The 15965-nt window shown below is 44.8% G+C and overlaps 1 protein-coding gene across 1 annotated transcript in view; it reads right to left on the bottom strand.

Annotated features, from left to right (window-relative positions):
• Positions 1-4151: 4151 nt before the first annotated feature.
• Positions 4152-15965, bottom strand: part of LOC147717639 (E3 ubiquitin-protein ligase TRIM39-like) — a 548063-nt gene continuing 536249 nt past the window's right edge. The window contains exon 9 of the mRNA XM_086924433.1: positions 4152-4318. The gene's annotated coding sequence lies outside the window, so the exon portion shown is untranslated. The remainder of the gene's footprint in view (positions 4319-15965) is intronic.

Here is a 15965-nt window from a genome sequence, read left to right as displayed (position 1 = left end):
GTTTGGAATAACGCAAGGCAGTGCAAGTTGCTGCCTTGCGCTACTCAGCCCTGGGAAGGCGTCCATGGGTGAAGCGTGGTTGTTTCCACGCATCCACCTATGGATTCTTAAGCATTTCCAGATTTACCAATACTGGTAGAACTGGGAATGTGTCAGAATGCTATGCCTTCCCCATGGGAGGCCCAATGTGGAGAAATATCTTAATTTCTCCTCATTGTTTTCTCTTTCTAAGTGTGCTGCATTTTGCAGCGCACTTAGGAAGAGGAAAAAGCCTCTGGGGATTGTTTTTGTGCAGAACAGTGCCCCTTCCTGCACAAAAACAATCCTGCCGGGAATGCAGGCACTGTTGCACCATGGTACAAGGGTTACTGCGTTGGCACTAGGCATCAGATTTTGCGCCTGTGCAGGCAGAGAGCAGGAATGTGCCATATATTGATAGATATGGAGCATTCCTGTCCTCTTCCTTTCAAGCAGTGCAGCACATTTTGCAGGACTGAATGAAAAAATTATAAATCAGGACCCGATTTATATGGAGTATGCAGGCCCTTTTGTGATTTAACATTGTCAAGAAGAAACAGATCCACCAATGTCTACTTGAGCACTCCAGTGAATGCCACTTTGAAGGTTTGGGATAGATGTGCTGAAGTACGTGGTCTGATGACGTATCCCTCACCTTGCACCCCCAACCATTTCAATGGTGAATTTACCCCACTCTAGGGAGGCACTTGTTTCAGCATTAGAAGAGTGGATGATGTTGAATGAATTTTGCCACTGACCAAGTTTTCTCACACGAAACCTTTGAGCAGTGCAAGGCTGAGTTTCAACAAACTGAAAAAGAGCGTCTACAATATGCACATATAAGACATTGGGTCACTCGCGCACAACATGCAGCAACTAGAGTAAACTTCTTTTGAGAAACATTTGCCCAAACTCATAGAAGTTTTTATCCTTTATGGGCAATAAGTAACAGTGGACAAACCACAACATTGGAGACATAATAGGGCGTGGGAAGAAACCTTAGACAAGAACATCTCTTGCAAACTCTGGAAAGGAACATGACCTCATCTATAGCCGACAGGGAACATCCAGTATAAATTATAGTATGTGTATCACTATACCCCCTCTGTATTCACTGAATGTTTCCCCAATACAAATCCCAAAAGTTGGAGAGGATGTGATGCCATGGGACCCATGTGATATATTTGGTGGCAATTGAGTAAAATGTTTCCCTTTTGGGAGGAGGGGGCAGTCTATCACCCTCAGGAAAGTGTTGGGACATCAGATCTCAGCTTTCCCGCATGTGGTGCTCATGGGCTTTAAGCCGGACAGTCTTGCAACAATGATCATGGATACCCGCATAAGGTTCTTCAGTGCATAGGGGCTATAAAACTAACCAGGGCATTTAACTGGAGAAAAACAACACCAACCTCTCCGTGATATCATGAACCATTGACAACCCTAGCAATGAATGGTTTAAATATTACCATGAATGGCTCTTACCTTCCTTACTTCATAGTCAAATGGAAGCTAGTGTACGAAGTAATGTGTACAGTAATGTTATTAGCAATACTGTCCCTGTGGCTGAGGGGGCGCCTGATCAGCTGCACCAGCAACCGGATCGTTTGGGCAAAGAGACACAGATCCAATATATGTAGATGGTGTGTTGTTTCCCATTTTCAGGTGAATTGGGGAAGGGAATAGATTTGGGGTTAGTTTGTTTGGATAAAAAGGTATATTTTCTATTACTAAGGCCTCCACCGTGCCCGGCCTACAAAATTTATATTCCAAGCTATCTGGCCAATTGTCATGAACATCGTAGAACATTGTCAGTAAAGAAAAACATTGGCGAATATTGTCAGTATGGAAAACTTTAATAAATCATTTTGAAATATAAATCGTGCAGATTTGCAGCATGTAGATACGGGGAGGGAGGCAGGCCGGACCGCACCTTGTCCGGTATAATAAAACCAGCACCAACTGCGTCTTATAATGCGCAGCTGACCGATGATGATAACCACGCTTTATATGACGACTCATCTATATTAGATCATTTCACGAAATACTATAGTGAACTGTATGGCACGAAAACCACGACCACGCCACCAGAAATACATCAGTATTTACAAGATATTGCGGTAGCTTGGCTATCCGACATGCACCACAAATTCCTAGGCCATCATATTACTAAGGACGAAATAGAGGACGCCATAAGCTCCCTCCCAAATAATGAAGCTCCTGGTTTGGATGGACTTCTCGGAGAGTTCTATAAGACATATAGCGAGATACTCATACCGTAATTTGCTGAAATGTATTAAGAAGCATACGAAGAGGGCCGACTACCCGCTTTGCTAAGAGAAGCACTCTTGATAGCGCTCCCCAGATCAGCTAAAGATCATACCAAATGTGACTCATGTAGGCCCCTATCTTTGATCAACATAGATGCAAAGATATTAGCGAAAATAGTTGCAACCAGAATACAACTACTACAGGAAAAGCTGGTGTTGCTGGACCAGGCGGGTTTTTGTACCCAATAGATCCACTACTCACAACCTCCGCACCATCTTTGCTCTGTATCACCACTTAGACCCTGAGGTACTAGCAGCGGCGGCACTATTAGATGCGGCGAAAGCCTTTGATTCCATGGAGTGGGTGTATATGATCACAGTTCTTCGCCGTATGGGATTTCCGGAGGGCTTTCTGAAGTGGATAATAATATTATACCACACCCACAGTGCTAGGGTCAGAATTAACGGACAAACATCTGATCCTATACGTATAAGCAGAGGAACGCGCCATGGTTGCCCACTCTCACCTATCTTGTTCACGTTGATATTAGAACCTTTGGCCTGCAAGATTAGACAATTGCACCCAGAGGCGGCACTGCAATTGCACCTCCGACCCCTTCATTTCGCCCTTTATGCGGATGACATGGTGCTATCCACCAGGCATCCGGACACATACTTGAATACATTGATAAGGGTTTGAGCAATATTCGGGTTTGCGGATCAACTGCTGCAGCTCATGACACAGAATTGTAATCTACGCATAGTAAACTCTAAATTCCTACACCAATTTTACTATACACCAACTCAACTACATATATATGGCCTTCGCCCAACAGACAAGTGCTATCGGTGTGAAGCTTTGCACGCAGACTTCCTACACATGGCGTGGGCTTGCCCACAAACGCATGGATATTGGGAGAAAGTTACGGGAGCACTCACAATTATGCTATCCGAAGTAATACCGAATGCACCACTGACATGCCTGCTGGGTATATATAAGATAGCATCTGTGAAGCAGAGGACATTTCTGGCGGTTGCATTACTACTTGCAAAACGCCGGGTCGCCTTGAGGTGGGGCAGTAAACGCCCCCCTAGATTCAAAGACTGGCTCAAAGATATGTTCTACTGTACAAATACCTTAAAAACATATGCAGAAGAATTACCACTTGCGTCCAGACCCAGGTATTATTGGGAACCTCTACTACACTACTTGCAAACCATACAGACAGAGGAGTAACGGACACATCGAGCAAGGCAGAGGTAGAGACAGTGGTGAATTCCCTATGGCATGCATGGGGGAGTATGGGTTTGATGTGAAGTATTTTGAAACTGTATAAGAATCATGTACGGGAATTGTACAACTTGAACTGTTGCGTTAGCCCGCACGCTACTGAGGACCGAGTGAGGTGGAAGAGGTGTAGATGATGATGATGTAGTAATTCCCAACGACAAAGAGGAACAAACAATGTTAACTTTTATGCTATTGACTATGTGATGTAATAATACGATGACACAAAATGTGCTAAATTGTGAACAATGCTATGTTTTTTTTTATGCTGACTGAACTCAATAAATAAAATGTAAAAAATAAATTAAAAAATTTGAAAAAAAATAAAAAAAACTTCTTTTTGACCTCCTGTTTAGGTTTGCCCGCTTCACTCCCAAGTGTGTCCTTTCGAATCTTGACTGAACCAAACTAAACTGAACAACCTAATTTTTAAGCAAAGTTTGTACATATTCGTCGACATTATTAGCAAATCAAAGAGGCCTTTTCAGTGAAAAGTACAAAGTAACCATGAAAACAGTCTCACACTTATGAGTTTGTATTCATTAAAGAAGCAGATAGTAGATGTAGTTTTTGCAGTGGCTGCAGTTGCTCCGAATATCTTTTTTTAATAAATGCCACATAAAAAGGAAAAAAATAAAGTAATTTGAAGATGTACTCTCTTCCGGTTTCTCCCCATCCAGGTAACAGATAATGGGAACAAAAACTTCGCATGACAATCTATTCCTAATGGACGCCATTTTATCTCCTGAAAAACATTAAAAAGACACTTAAGTTAGAGTTAGAAATGCACTTAGAGAAACACATGTTTGGGGCTTATTTAGAGTTTGACAGATGGAGTAAAGGCAGCCCAGTTGCAGAGGACTTTATGTTGGCCACCTTCCCTTTAGTCCACCTATCAAACTGACAAGATGCCAGCTGGCCTTGCGGGCAGCTCTATACATTGACAGAAACTGCCGTCAAACATGTTGCTTAGCCGTAAATGTTTTTCAAAGTTTTTATTTATTTTAAAACTCGAGAGATTAGGCTTTTAAAAAATTGACCTACAAACCATGGGAGTTTTCTACTATGAGGTGGCGGGCATTATTATTTTGCCTGCCTCTCAATGTCAAGTTTTACACATAACGTCATCCTATATAGGGCAGACTTTGTTCAATCAATAAATCGAGGATTTATAAAGCACAGCAAATCACCCGTGAGGGTCTCAAGGCGCTGGAGTTGATAACTGGAGAAAGCACCCAGAAAATGGGGAAAAGGAAGGAGAAAGCAGTGAAAGCAAAGGGAAGACAGGAGAAGGAGCGATGCAGCAGCAAAGAGAAACCTGGACATGTGACCTGCTTAATGGGGTTCGCACTGTGGTCTCCATTAAATAGGTCCTGGGTAGATGGAGGGACACTGGGAGGTGGTGAATGAATGATTAAATGAATGCTTATTTGTATCGCGCAGAAGAACTTAGCCCCCAAGGGCATCAAGGCGCTATCAGATGGAAACAACAGAGAAATAACCTGAGGCAGAATATCAAAAAGAGTGGAAACGCTCAGAGTATCAGAATTAGTAAGCTAGGGAGAACAGCCATGTTTTTATAAGTTTGCGAAAAATTGTCAGGGATGGTTGTCTGGCAATTTCCGGCGGGAGCGAATTCCATAGTTTGGGGGCCAACAAGGAGAATGCTCTACCGCCCCATCTCGCCTTGTTAACCCTCGGAACCATGAGCAGATTTTTCGAAGCGTGTGTTTCAAAGCTTTATTCGACTTTTAGTCATAAAAGCAACCTCCTAAACATCATACAATAAATACTTAAAATACTACATTAAAAAACATATTAAACAATAAAAATCGAAAAGCTAGTAATACTATAAAATGTATACATACAATTTTATAAAATTCCATGTAAAAATGTTAAAAATGGACAAGGAAGGTTATACAAGCAGTTAATAAATCATATTATTCAATAGGCCGTGAAGCACGAGATCTTATTACCCACACCCATGCAAGGAATTTTGCTACGCCTATTACCAATGGTGTTGAGGTGTCAGACATTAAAATTCTTAGGGCCTGTGAGCAACAACGAGTACCCAAATTCCTACAGGTTGGTTTTAACCACTTTTGGCGCGGGGTCACATAGAGGGGGCAGATGAAAAACAAGTGTGCAATGTCCTCTATTTCATTTTTACAATGGTTGCAATAAGCGTCCTTTAGTGGAGACCATTTTTGTGTAAAAGCGTTCACTGGGAGAGTTCCCACCCGAAATTGGAAATATAGTTTCCTATCCAATGGACGTTCAACTACATCCCAGTATTTTTCATATGATGGAATTTGTTTTGTATCCAAAAAGCGTAAGGTCAGGGAAGATTGCAAACCTTTGCAATACAGTGTTGCATATACTGACTCCCAGTAAATATCCTTGAGTTGTTTTTTTGAAGGAAATAGGGCAACATCCTTATTACCCCACAAATGGTCCAGACCCAATTTCACCACTGTGCTCCGCAGTTCATTTAGCCATACAATGGAATGAAAGCAATCAAACTTCACAACATCAAAAAAAGCAGATGCATAGTGACTTAACTCTGGGGTTACCATTAACCGCCTCCAGTATAGCAAGGGACGTAGGCGGGCAATGTCTTCAATATTTTTCCTACCTAGATCCATCTTAACCCTTTCGCTGCTGATGACGAGCTCAGCTCGTCATCACCCACGGGTGTCGTGTGCTGATGACGAGCTGAGCTCGTCATGAATAGTGGCATTAATGATTTTCCAGCACAGGGCAAAAATCATGGCAGCAGCCATGTGGTTAAGTGGGATAATAGGTGTACTTTGTGGGGCCCTAACAAGCCCTCGTAAGAATCTATTTTCCGCCCGCCCTAGGTCACCTAGATTTGAAAAACCCCAGAGCTCAGACCCATACAGGCATGCACGTACTACTTTCATACTATAAACTTCAAGTGCACAATTTATAGGTCTTGTCAAAGAAGTATTATGTTTGACTGTAACTGCACCTGCTAGCTGGCTAAATTTTAAAGATGCCATGTTGATGTGTGAATTCCATGTCATGTCATTTTGAAGGGTGATTCCTAGATAAGCAAAGGCAACTACTTTTTCCAGTGGTTCACCCTTGTATTTTATCGTCCCCTTAAAACCTGTTTGGGAGTTCAGGCACATAAATTTAGTTTTGCTGGTATTTAATTCCAGGCCTCGACTATCGCAAAAAACCCCAAAGGCATCAACCGCTTTCTGCAATCCACTAGGCGTACGTGATAATAAAAGCGTATCATCCGCGAACATAAGTACGGGGACATGTACACCTGCCATGGTTGGAGCATCAGTTGGAGATTTATTTAAATGCACCTCAATTCCATTTATGTAGATTGAAAAAAGCGTTGGGGCCGGAACGCACCCTTGCCTCACCCCTCGTTCTACTGGAAAGGGGGATGTCACTTCCCCCTGTTTGCCCCACCTTATTTTCGCATAATTATTTTCGTGAAGGCGCACCAGCAAAGTGAGGAGCTCAGGACTTATTCCCACCTCATCCAGGGTTTCCCACAATTTCTCTCTCGGCACCAGGTCAAACGCCGCTTTTAGGTCCACAAAAACTGCATACAATGTTCCCTTTCGCAGCGTGACATTTCTCCAATAAACGGCTAGAAAATAAAAGACTTGGTCAACACTACTAGTCAAGGGGCGAAAACCCGCTTGATAAGGTGACAGTATATTTTGGTCTTCAATCCATTGTTGCAGTTTATTCTGGACTAGTCGACCCATTATTTTCTGCGCTGTATCAATCAGACTAATGGGTCTATAATTTTTTGCCTGGGTTTTGTCCCCCTTTTTATAGATAGGGATGATTTCTGCCCCTTTCCATGAGGCTGGGACTTCTTCACCCATAGCGATAGCATTTGACAGCATTGTGAAATATGTGCACCAAGAGGCACGGTCAGATAGGAAGACGTCAGCTGGGATGCCATCCATGCCTGGCGCCTTTCCACCCGATACACAATCTAGTGCCAAGTTAACATCCTTTTCAGTGAATATATGATCGCTGAAAAATATAGCTTGGGGGGGAGATATGGATGTATATGCGTACTGAGGTTTAAAAAAATCATTCCAGCCATCTATAGGCACATGATTTTGTGGTTGATCTGCTGTCCCACCCCTATTCCATTTAATTAGAGCCCAAAACCGCTTGGAATCTTTGTTGGTACATGCCTGTTTTAATTCGCTCCATCCCTCTTCATCCCATCTCCTCTTTGCTTGTTTTTGTATCTGCCTATAGACATCCTTTGCCCTTTTACCAGCTGTTGGGTTTCCTATTTTTAGGTTTTGACTTAAGTTTTGCCTTGCCATTCTACAGCTTTTATCGTACCAGCCTTTAACGGCTATGGATTTTTTGGCTGGGGTATGATCTACTGTTTTAATAAAAAAGCTTTGCAATTTATAGAATAGGTTTTTATGAGCCTCCATCATGTATTTCTGGAAATTACGAGTCCCAGATTGCACTATGATATTGCTCACTTCCTCTCTTACCTGACTTTTCATATTTTCTAGATTCCTTTCATCTCTTAACAACATTCCCCATTTCAGGTGTCTTTGATTATTTGAGCAGACAAGATCTCGTGTTACCATCAGCTTTTTATTAGTGGGTACTCTAGACTCTTGATAAGGATGGAATGTCATATAGAGGGGGTGGTGATCACTCTCTAATCGTAGGACGACTTCCATGTCTAGTAGTTGGGGCCATGCTCTTACATCAATTAAGAGATAATCAATCCTACTTGTGGCACGACCATTGTCAAAAGTGGAGTTCCCTTTTTGGTCGGATTGTGTTCTCCCATTCACAGCTCTCAAGCCTCTAGAAAGGCAGAGGCTCTTAATTCTAATGGCCGTGGCACTCCATCTTTTTATAGGAGGGAGCTCCAATTGTGGTATTCCCCATCTACTATCCTCCTCCTCCGTTAGACTCCCATCCTCTTCACCTAGGGGCTCAAAGGTTGAGTTAAAATCACCACCCACTATAATGTGTGGATTAGGACACAGGGTTTCAATGTCTTGTTCTAGAGTGGAAAAGACATCAGAAGGAATACCTGCACTAACCCCCCTGGCATAGATATTAAACAAGGCCGTTTCTTGTCCATTAGGCCATTTGATATTTAGTGCTAGGATATTATTTGATGTTATTTGCCTTTGTGATATGGTACAGGACAATGCTTGACGAACCCATATCGACAATCCTCCAGAGGGACGTCCCTTTCCACCTTTAAGTGCAGGTTTAAAAAAATTTAAATACCCCACTCGAAAAACTGGGTCGACTGACCAGGTTTCTTGTAACATAACTATGTCATGCCTGTCTATATAATCAAGCCAATCAGGGTTATCTATTTTACTAGCTATACCTGCTATGTTCCAGGATATAAAAGTTAGTGTACATGCCAACTCCGTATTTATACTGACATCCCTTCTTGATGGGCCCCCCTGCTCAGGTCCTGTATTATCCCCAACTACTGGACTAGTGTTGATAAGATCCTCTGGCCCTGATATAAGTATGTTGCTATTTGGACTTTTGGGTACCATGTGGCCGGGATCCATGTTTTTATTATTTTGGACCATAGGATTGTCTAGTTGGCTTGTAGGATGTCGTACCTCATTTTTCACTAATAATCCTTTATCCATTACGAGTCAGTCACACTCATTTAGATTAGACAATGCTGTATATCTGTTATCAAAGTTTAGTCCCCAGACATTGGCTAGGCCCCCCTTTGCACATCTACTGGTCACTGTTGACCATTTAGTTCTCAGGATGCTCGGGTTTGATGCTAGGCCTTTCCTATTATAAAAAAAGTCCAGGGTTAGTGGGATTAACTCCGCTGTTCTGCGTTGAGGTGGAAAAAGGTTATTCAAGATTTCAGGTAAGACTTCGGGGCCTTTAAGACTCAGGATCACACAGTCCCCAGAAAATTTCTTAGTGCTACTCCCTATCCATTTTACCCGTCTTGCGGTTAATAAATCTTCTGCCAGTTTATGGTCGCCCCCGGGACACATATGCATGTTATTACTTAACCAGTTAAATGCCTTGTTTAATAGAGATTCTGGATGTTCTTTCTGACCTATATTTAAGGGGGGAACATTGGCAAGAACCAGGATAAGGGGTGAAGCTTCAACAATTAGCTCCATAGGGCTGTTTTCTATGTAGGGGCCCTGCAGTAAGCAATTGCCTTCAGGCTCGATTGATGGAGTGGTAGCAAGGTTAGCTTGTTGTGGGCCACGCTCGGGTCGAGCTTGCTCATTCTGAAGTAGCTCTATTTCACCTTGGGGTAGAACTTCTAATTGAGTTTTTTCAGCCAGCTTTTCTACCAACATGGTTGGCAATTCCCCCATTTTATTGTTAGTTGCTGTTACATGGTCTTCCAATTTATTTATTTTAGCAGTTAGCTGATCTATTGTTGAGATTAAGGGTTTTACTAGCTGGTTTAACTTAATGTCCAGCATACCCATGAGTTTTTTTAATATACCCTCTTCATCCCATCCTTGATTCATATCTCCTCTATTCGCATTCCCATCTACATTTTTCCTGTTAGGCGGAGTAGCTGGCTTTCTCCTGCTAGACCTTAGCCCTTCTCTTTTTGTCAGGATCTTGGCAATAGCTTTTGTTACTCTTGGAGCCGGAACAGGAACATCCGGTGGGGAGGGGGCGGGGGGGGGGGGGGGGGGGAATCTACTATCTCCAAATCTAGATCTTGTTCATGCAGGGGGGGGGTTCTATGTCTAGCTCAAAATCTCCAGCTGGTGCTTCAATAGTGGTAGCTAAGTGTTCTATGGCTGATACATTTTGTGGTAGCCCCATGTCCAGGTCATGGGAGGCTGGGGATGAAATAATCGGGGTGCCCAGAGCAATTAGATCCGTATCAGAGATCTCATTTTGGGGCAACCATAGTGGGGAGCTCAGACCCAACGAAGCCCTCCTTTCAAGATTAATTTTTTCCACCACTTGTACTAAATAATTATCCATGGTATTACCCGGAACGTTAGGTTTTTTTGCCTTCGACATTTAGATGCTAGTGGTAATAGCTTACAATCTTTACCCCTCTAGAGTCAATATAGTCAATCAAGGTTACCAAAGAAGTCTTGTTACCTTCCTGCTTGAATTCCCAAACAGTCCCGGATCAGAGCCGACTGCGATGAGGGCAGCAAGTAAACACGGATCCTGACGGTAATATCAGGAATGAATAATGTATTTTATTTGGAACACGTAAGAGGGGTGGCCCGTCCCGTCACCTTAGGTCCCCTGAGGGCCACAGAGGGCCCGCCCTTTGCCCGGGCTTAGCCCCGGGCGTCCCGCTCGCGTCCCGCGACGCGAAGTTCACCTTCAAATTTAAAGCGCCTCCGGGCGCGCAATGGGTGGGGGCGGCTTCCTGCCGCTGAGACTGATGGTGGTTGTAGTCTCCCCCCCACTGCGGCTGCAAGTGCCAGGTGACAGAAGGCACCCAGCGGCGGGAGGAGACCGGCAAAAAGAAACAGGCAGGAATGTCCCAGCTGCAGGGCAGAATCAGGTACGGCGTCCGAAAATGCAGGGAAAGTGCTCCCAGTGTTCAATAGAGCAACCCGCTCCTCTGATTTTCACCTTCAAATTTAAAGCGCCTCCGGGCGCGCAATGGGTGGGGGCGGCTTCCTGCCGCTGAGACTGATGGTGGTTGTAGTCTCCCCCCCACTGCGGCTGCAAGTGCCAGGTGACAGAAGGCACGCAGCGGCGGGAGGAGACCGGCAAAAAGAAACAGGCAGGAATGTCCCAGCTGCAGGGCAGAATCAGGTACGGCGTCCGAAAATGCAGGGAAAGTGCTCCCAGTGTTCAATAGAGCAACCCGCTCCTCTGATGTTCACCTTCAAATTGAAAGCGCCTCCGGGCGCGCAATGGGTGGGGGCGGCTTCCTGCCGCTGAGACTGATGGTGGTTGTAGTCTCCCCCCCACTGCGGCTGCAAGTGCCAGGTGACAGAAGGCACGCAGCGGCGGGAGGAGACCGGCAAAAAGAAACAGGCAGGAATGTCCCAGCTGCAGGGCAGAATCAGGTACGGCGTCCGAAAATGCAGGGAAAGTGCTCGCAGTGTTCAATAGAGCAACCCGCTCCTCTGATGTTCACCTTCAAATTTAAAGCGCCTCCGGGCGCGCAATGGGTGGGGGCGGCTTCCTGCCGCTGAGACTGATGGTGGTTGTAGTCTCCCCCCCACTGCGGCTGCAAGTGCCAGGTGACAGAAGGCACGCAGCGGCGGGAGGAGACCGGCAAAAAGAAACAGGCAGTAATGTCCCAGCTGCAGGGCAGAATCAGGTACGGCGTCCGAAAATGCAGGGAAAGTGCTCCCAGTGTTCAATAGAGCAACCAATTTTTCGAAGCAGATCTAAGGCATCTGCTGGGAGTGTAAGGTGTCAATAGGTATTTAACCCCGTCTGGACCTGATCCAAAGAACGTACTGTGGGCAAAACAAAGAATCTTAAATGATATTCTCGCCTGAATAGGCAATCAATGCAGTTCTCTTCTAGCCGCCTTCGCTGACAATCGCCTAGGCAGATTCAGAACTAGCCTGGCATCCGCATTCTGGGTTACCTGAAGTCTTTGGATCGCTTTCTTATTTATACCACCATAGAGAGCGTTACAATAGTCGATCCTGGACAATACAAGGGTGACCGTAGATTGTTTACGCGCCTCAGGAGAAAGGAAAGGGGCGATCTTCTTTAGGGCCCGAATAATGGTACAGCAGGTGCCAACCATTTTGTTAACCTGTAGGTCAAATGACAGGGTAGGTTCTATAGTTACACCTAGATTCTTGGCGAATTTGGCCGGACGAGGGCATTCGCCCAAGGAGGTAGGCCACCACTCCTCACGCCACAGATCTTGATTCCCACCAAAGACCAGAACCTCAGTCTTCTCACCGTTAAGCTTGAGAAAGTTCCTTATCATCTATGATGATACTGCTTCCATACAGGTCTTGAATTTTACAGCACAGTCTTGCCCCGACTGAGTTGTCGAGACAATGATCTGCGTATCGTTGGCGTAGGATAACACCTGATATCCAAAGGCTCTTAATATTTTTGCAAGGGGGGTCACGTAAACGTTAAACAGAACCGGGCTAAGCGCCGAGCCCTGTGGGACCCCACATTGCACCGCCTGGGTAGGGGACATATAGTTGCCAAGTTTCACTCTTTGCTGTCTCTGGTGCAAAAAAGAGGACAGGAGACTCAGGGCACTACCTTCGACCCCTATCCCCCTCAGTCTGTCCACCAGAATAGAGGGGGATAGGGTATCAAAGGCTGCTGTTAGATCCAGCAAGACCAACAGAGTGGTCTGGCCTTTATCCACTTCAGATCTAATATTATTTACCACGACCGTAAGGGCAGTCTCCGTGCTATGGGCCGCGCGAAATCCATGTTGAGAGGAGTCCAAACGGTTCTCCCTCTCCAAAAATGCTGCCAGATGCCGATTTAAATAGGCTTCAAGAATTTTTGCAGGTGCTGGTAGTAAATAAATCGGCCGGAAGTTTTTCAGCACCTCAGGGTTCAGGGAGGCCTTCTTCAGAAAGGGTTTGACCACAGCGAGTTTCCACACTTGAGGGAAAATTCCCTCCGTGATAGCGCTATTTAGGATCTCAAGCAGAGACAGTAGTAGGGTACTTCTGCAGGCCTTTAGGATTTTCAAAGGACAAGGGTCCAAGGGGGAACAGGATTTAGTGACATTTAAGATGCGATTTAGCTCTTCCCAAGATAACTCGGGCTGGGATAGGTGGGACGTGGGAAAATGGGTAGCAGGCAAAAGTGGCAATGAGGGAAAAAGGGAAAAAACAAGGAAGGGGAAATCAAGAAACCATGGAAAAAGCAAGAAGGCACAAAAAAATGTGGGGAAGGAAGGAGAAAGCAGTGGAAAATGGGAGAAAAGGAAGGAGAAAGCAATCAGAAAATGGGGAAGAGGCAAGGGGAAGGCAGAAGCAGGAGCGATACAGCAGCACACGGAGTTCTGGGCCTGGACCTGCTCAATGGAGTTGCGCTGCGGCTTCTAGTAAGCAAGTCCTCGGAGGTGGGAGGGGTGCTTGGAGACGGTGGGCAGGACTAGGCGGGATGTCATGTGGCCCTCACCATATCAAAATACATTTTACTCTGTCGGAATAAACCCGTCCAACACGAAATTGGATGGGGGTCCAAGAGTTTGGCAGAGAGGCCAAGCTCTAAATCTGGCCCATTATTCTGGCTTGTTTTACCTTCACCATATTTAAATTATATTGTGCATATGTCCACTGCATTTCCAAACACCATGCTCAGCAAAAAGGCATTTTCTAATTCTATAATAATTTACTAACCTTTAATAAACCACTCGAAAGTTGGGATGAGGATCCACACTGTTTATTATAGTTTTATTCTGCTATACTTCTATTATTGAACTATCGTGCAACAGAGCAGTACAGTCTAAGCTGTATTAGGTCTGGCTGAAGAGAGATTAATTCTCTGCAAATCAGAAAGAGGTGTTCTAAGTTTGTTCATTCTTCTCTTGCAGACACTATGGTTCCTTGTGATCCCTACAAAGAGCTCCTCCTTTCTTCCACAGAAGCGTCCTCTATGGGTACTGCCCGAGGGGTTCAGGCAGTTTGGTAGCAGCTCCTCCTCCGCCTGCTCCAGGCAGAGATGCTCACCTAGAGGCTTCGATTTGCAGGAGAGGACACTGTCCGATCAACTGGGTTCTCCTTAACCCTTTTCATACAGTTGCACAAGACAGCGAAGGGATATGTTTGGAATGAGGAAGAGGACAGATATTTTGTCTAGAGATGTAAGACAAGTTACCATTGTCTCTCCAGTATAGGTACTCACTTAGGGATATTTCCTCTATTGCAGCTATGTGAGCAGGTGAGAGGTCAGAGCACTGGTGTCGAACAGAGCCTTCTTCACCTCGTTTATACACACTATGCAGCTGTAGGTGCCACACTGTAAAGTGCATGTACTTCAGAGAGAGGGGAATAATCATCGGAAGTCAGGGGATAAGAGAGCAAAGACCCATTGTTGTCGGACAAATAGGGAAAGATTTAAAGAAAACAGCAAGTCAGAGAACTGTGTGTTCTTGGTTGAACAGATCATGAGTGGACTGCATCGAAGGAGGCTCCAACAGTTCATAGTAAATCTTCATGATCGTTAAGCATTTCCCCTCGCCCTCAGCCTCTGTCAACAATATCACTGCCTCCCAACATTCTGCGATAACCTATCAAATTTCAACCACAGCAAAATCGCAAACATCTACAGCAACTTTACACACCAACCCAACCCCAGAGAACTCATTGCTATCCTAACCACCAGCAATGAAGACAGCCACCTAACCACCACCAGCCAAGACAGCCAACCTAATTGAATGAACAACGGTCACAAAAAGGACACAGGGGTAATCATACAGACCATCTACTCCTGGGCCCCAACAGACCTGCCCCACCACATCTACAGCCTGGGACCATCACCAACCAGCACCACTCTGACCCACATCATCAACACCTCCATCAAGTCTGCCACTTTCCTGGATGAATGGAAACGTGCAAAAATCAATGCCATCCTCATGAAGCCACAGCAGCCAAAGTGATTGACCAGGCCATCAACAAGCAATTCACAGTCCACCTCAAGCTTCACCATCTTCCTTACAACATTCAATTAGGATTCATAAAGATCCACAGCACCGAAACAGCACTCATCGTGGCCACCAACAACATTTGAACCAACCTGGACTAAGGAGAAAAAGCTTCCCTCATCCTGCTCTATCTGCAGCCTTAGATACAATCTCCCACAACACCTTCATCAGAAGGGCATAGAAGGATCCGTTCTCAACTTCGGATCTGTTCCTTCTTCATGGGAGGAACCCTTAAGGATCAAGCTGCCACCTTTCAAGAAAGTGATATGCGAAGTCCCCAAGAGATCGTCCTTCAGCCCCACTCTTTTCAAAATATACATGACACCGCTAGCCAACATCATCCGATCACAAGACATCACCGTCATCTCCTACACCAATGACACCCCAGTTATACTCCCCCTGACGGACAAGACAGCCACCACCAAAACCAACTTCATCAACTGCGTGACCATCGTAGTAGACTTGATGCCAATTAACTGTTCAGCTCTGACAAGACTGGCCACTGTCAGAGCTAAGACTGACACCGATGGCAAGCTCAACATGAAGGCTCAAGTCAACGCAGTGAGCACCTCCTACTTCCACATCCTATGAATGCTGCAAACAATAAGAGTTCCAATAATACTTTTATTTGATTTCGTTAAAAATCATAAAAGAGTGGATAAAGCACTTAGTACAAAAATGTTAAAAAATGGGGGTTAAAAAGGTACAAAAGATTAAAACGCAATGCTGTCATGTACTGAATCATCATCAATAGATAGTA

This window comes from Lissotriton vulgaris, chromosome 5 (genome assembly GCF_964263255.1).
Source record: "Lissotriton vulgaris chromosome 5, aLisVul1.2, whole genome shotgun sequence".
Classification (NCBI taxonomy): domain Eukaryota; kingdom Metazoa; phylum Chordata; class Amphibia; order Caudata; family Salamandridae; genus Lissotriton; species Lissotriton vulgaris.
This window is presented reverse-complemented; position numbering and strand designations above follow the sequence as displayed.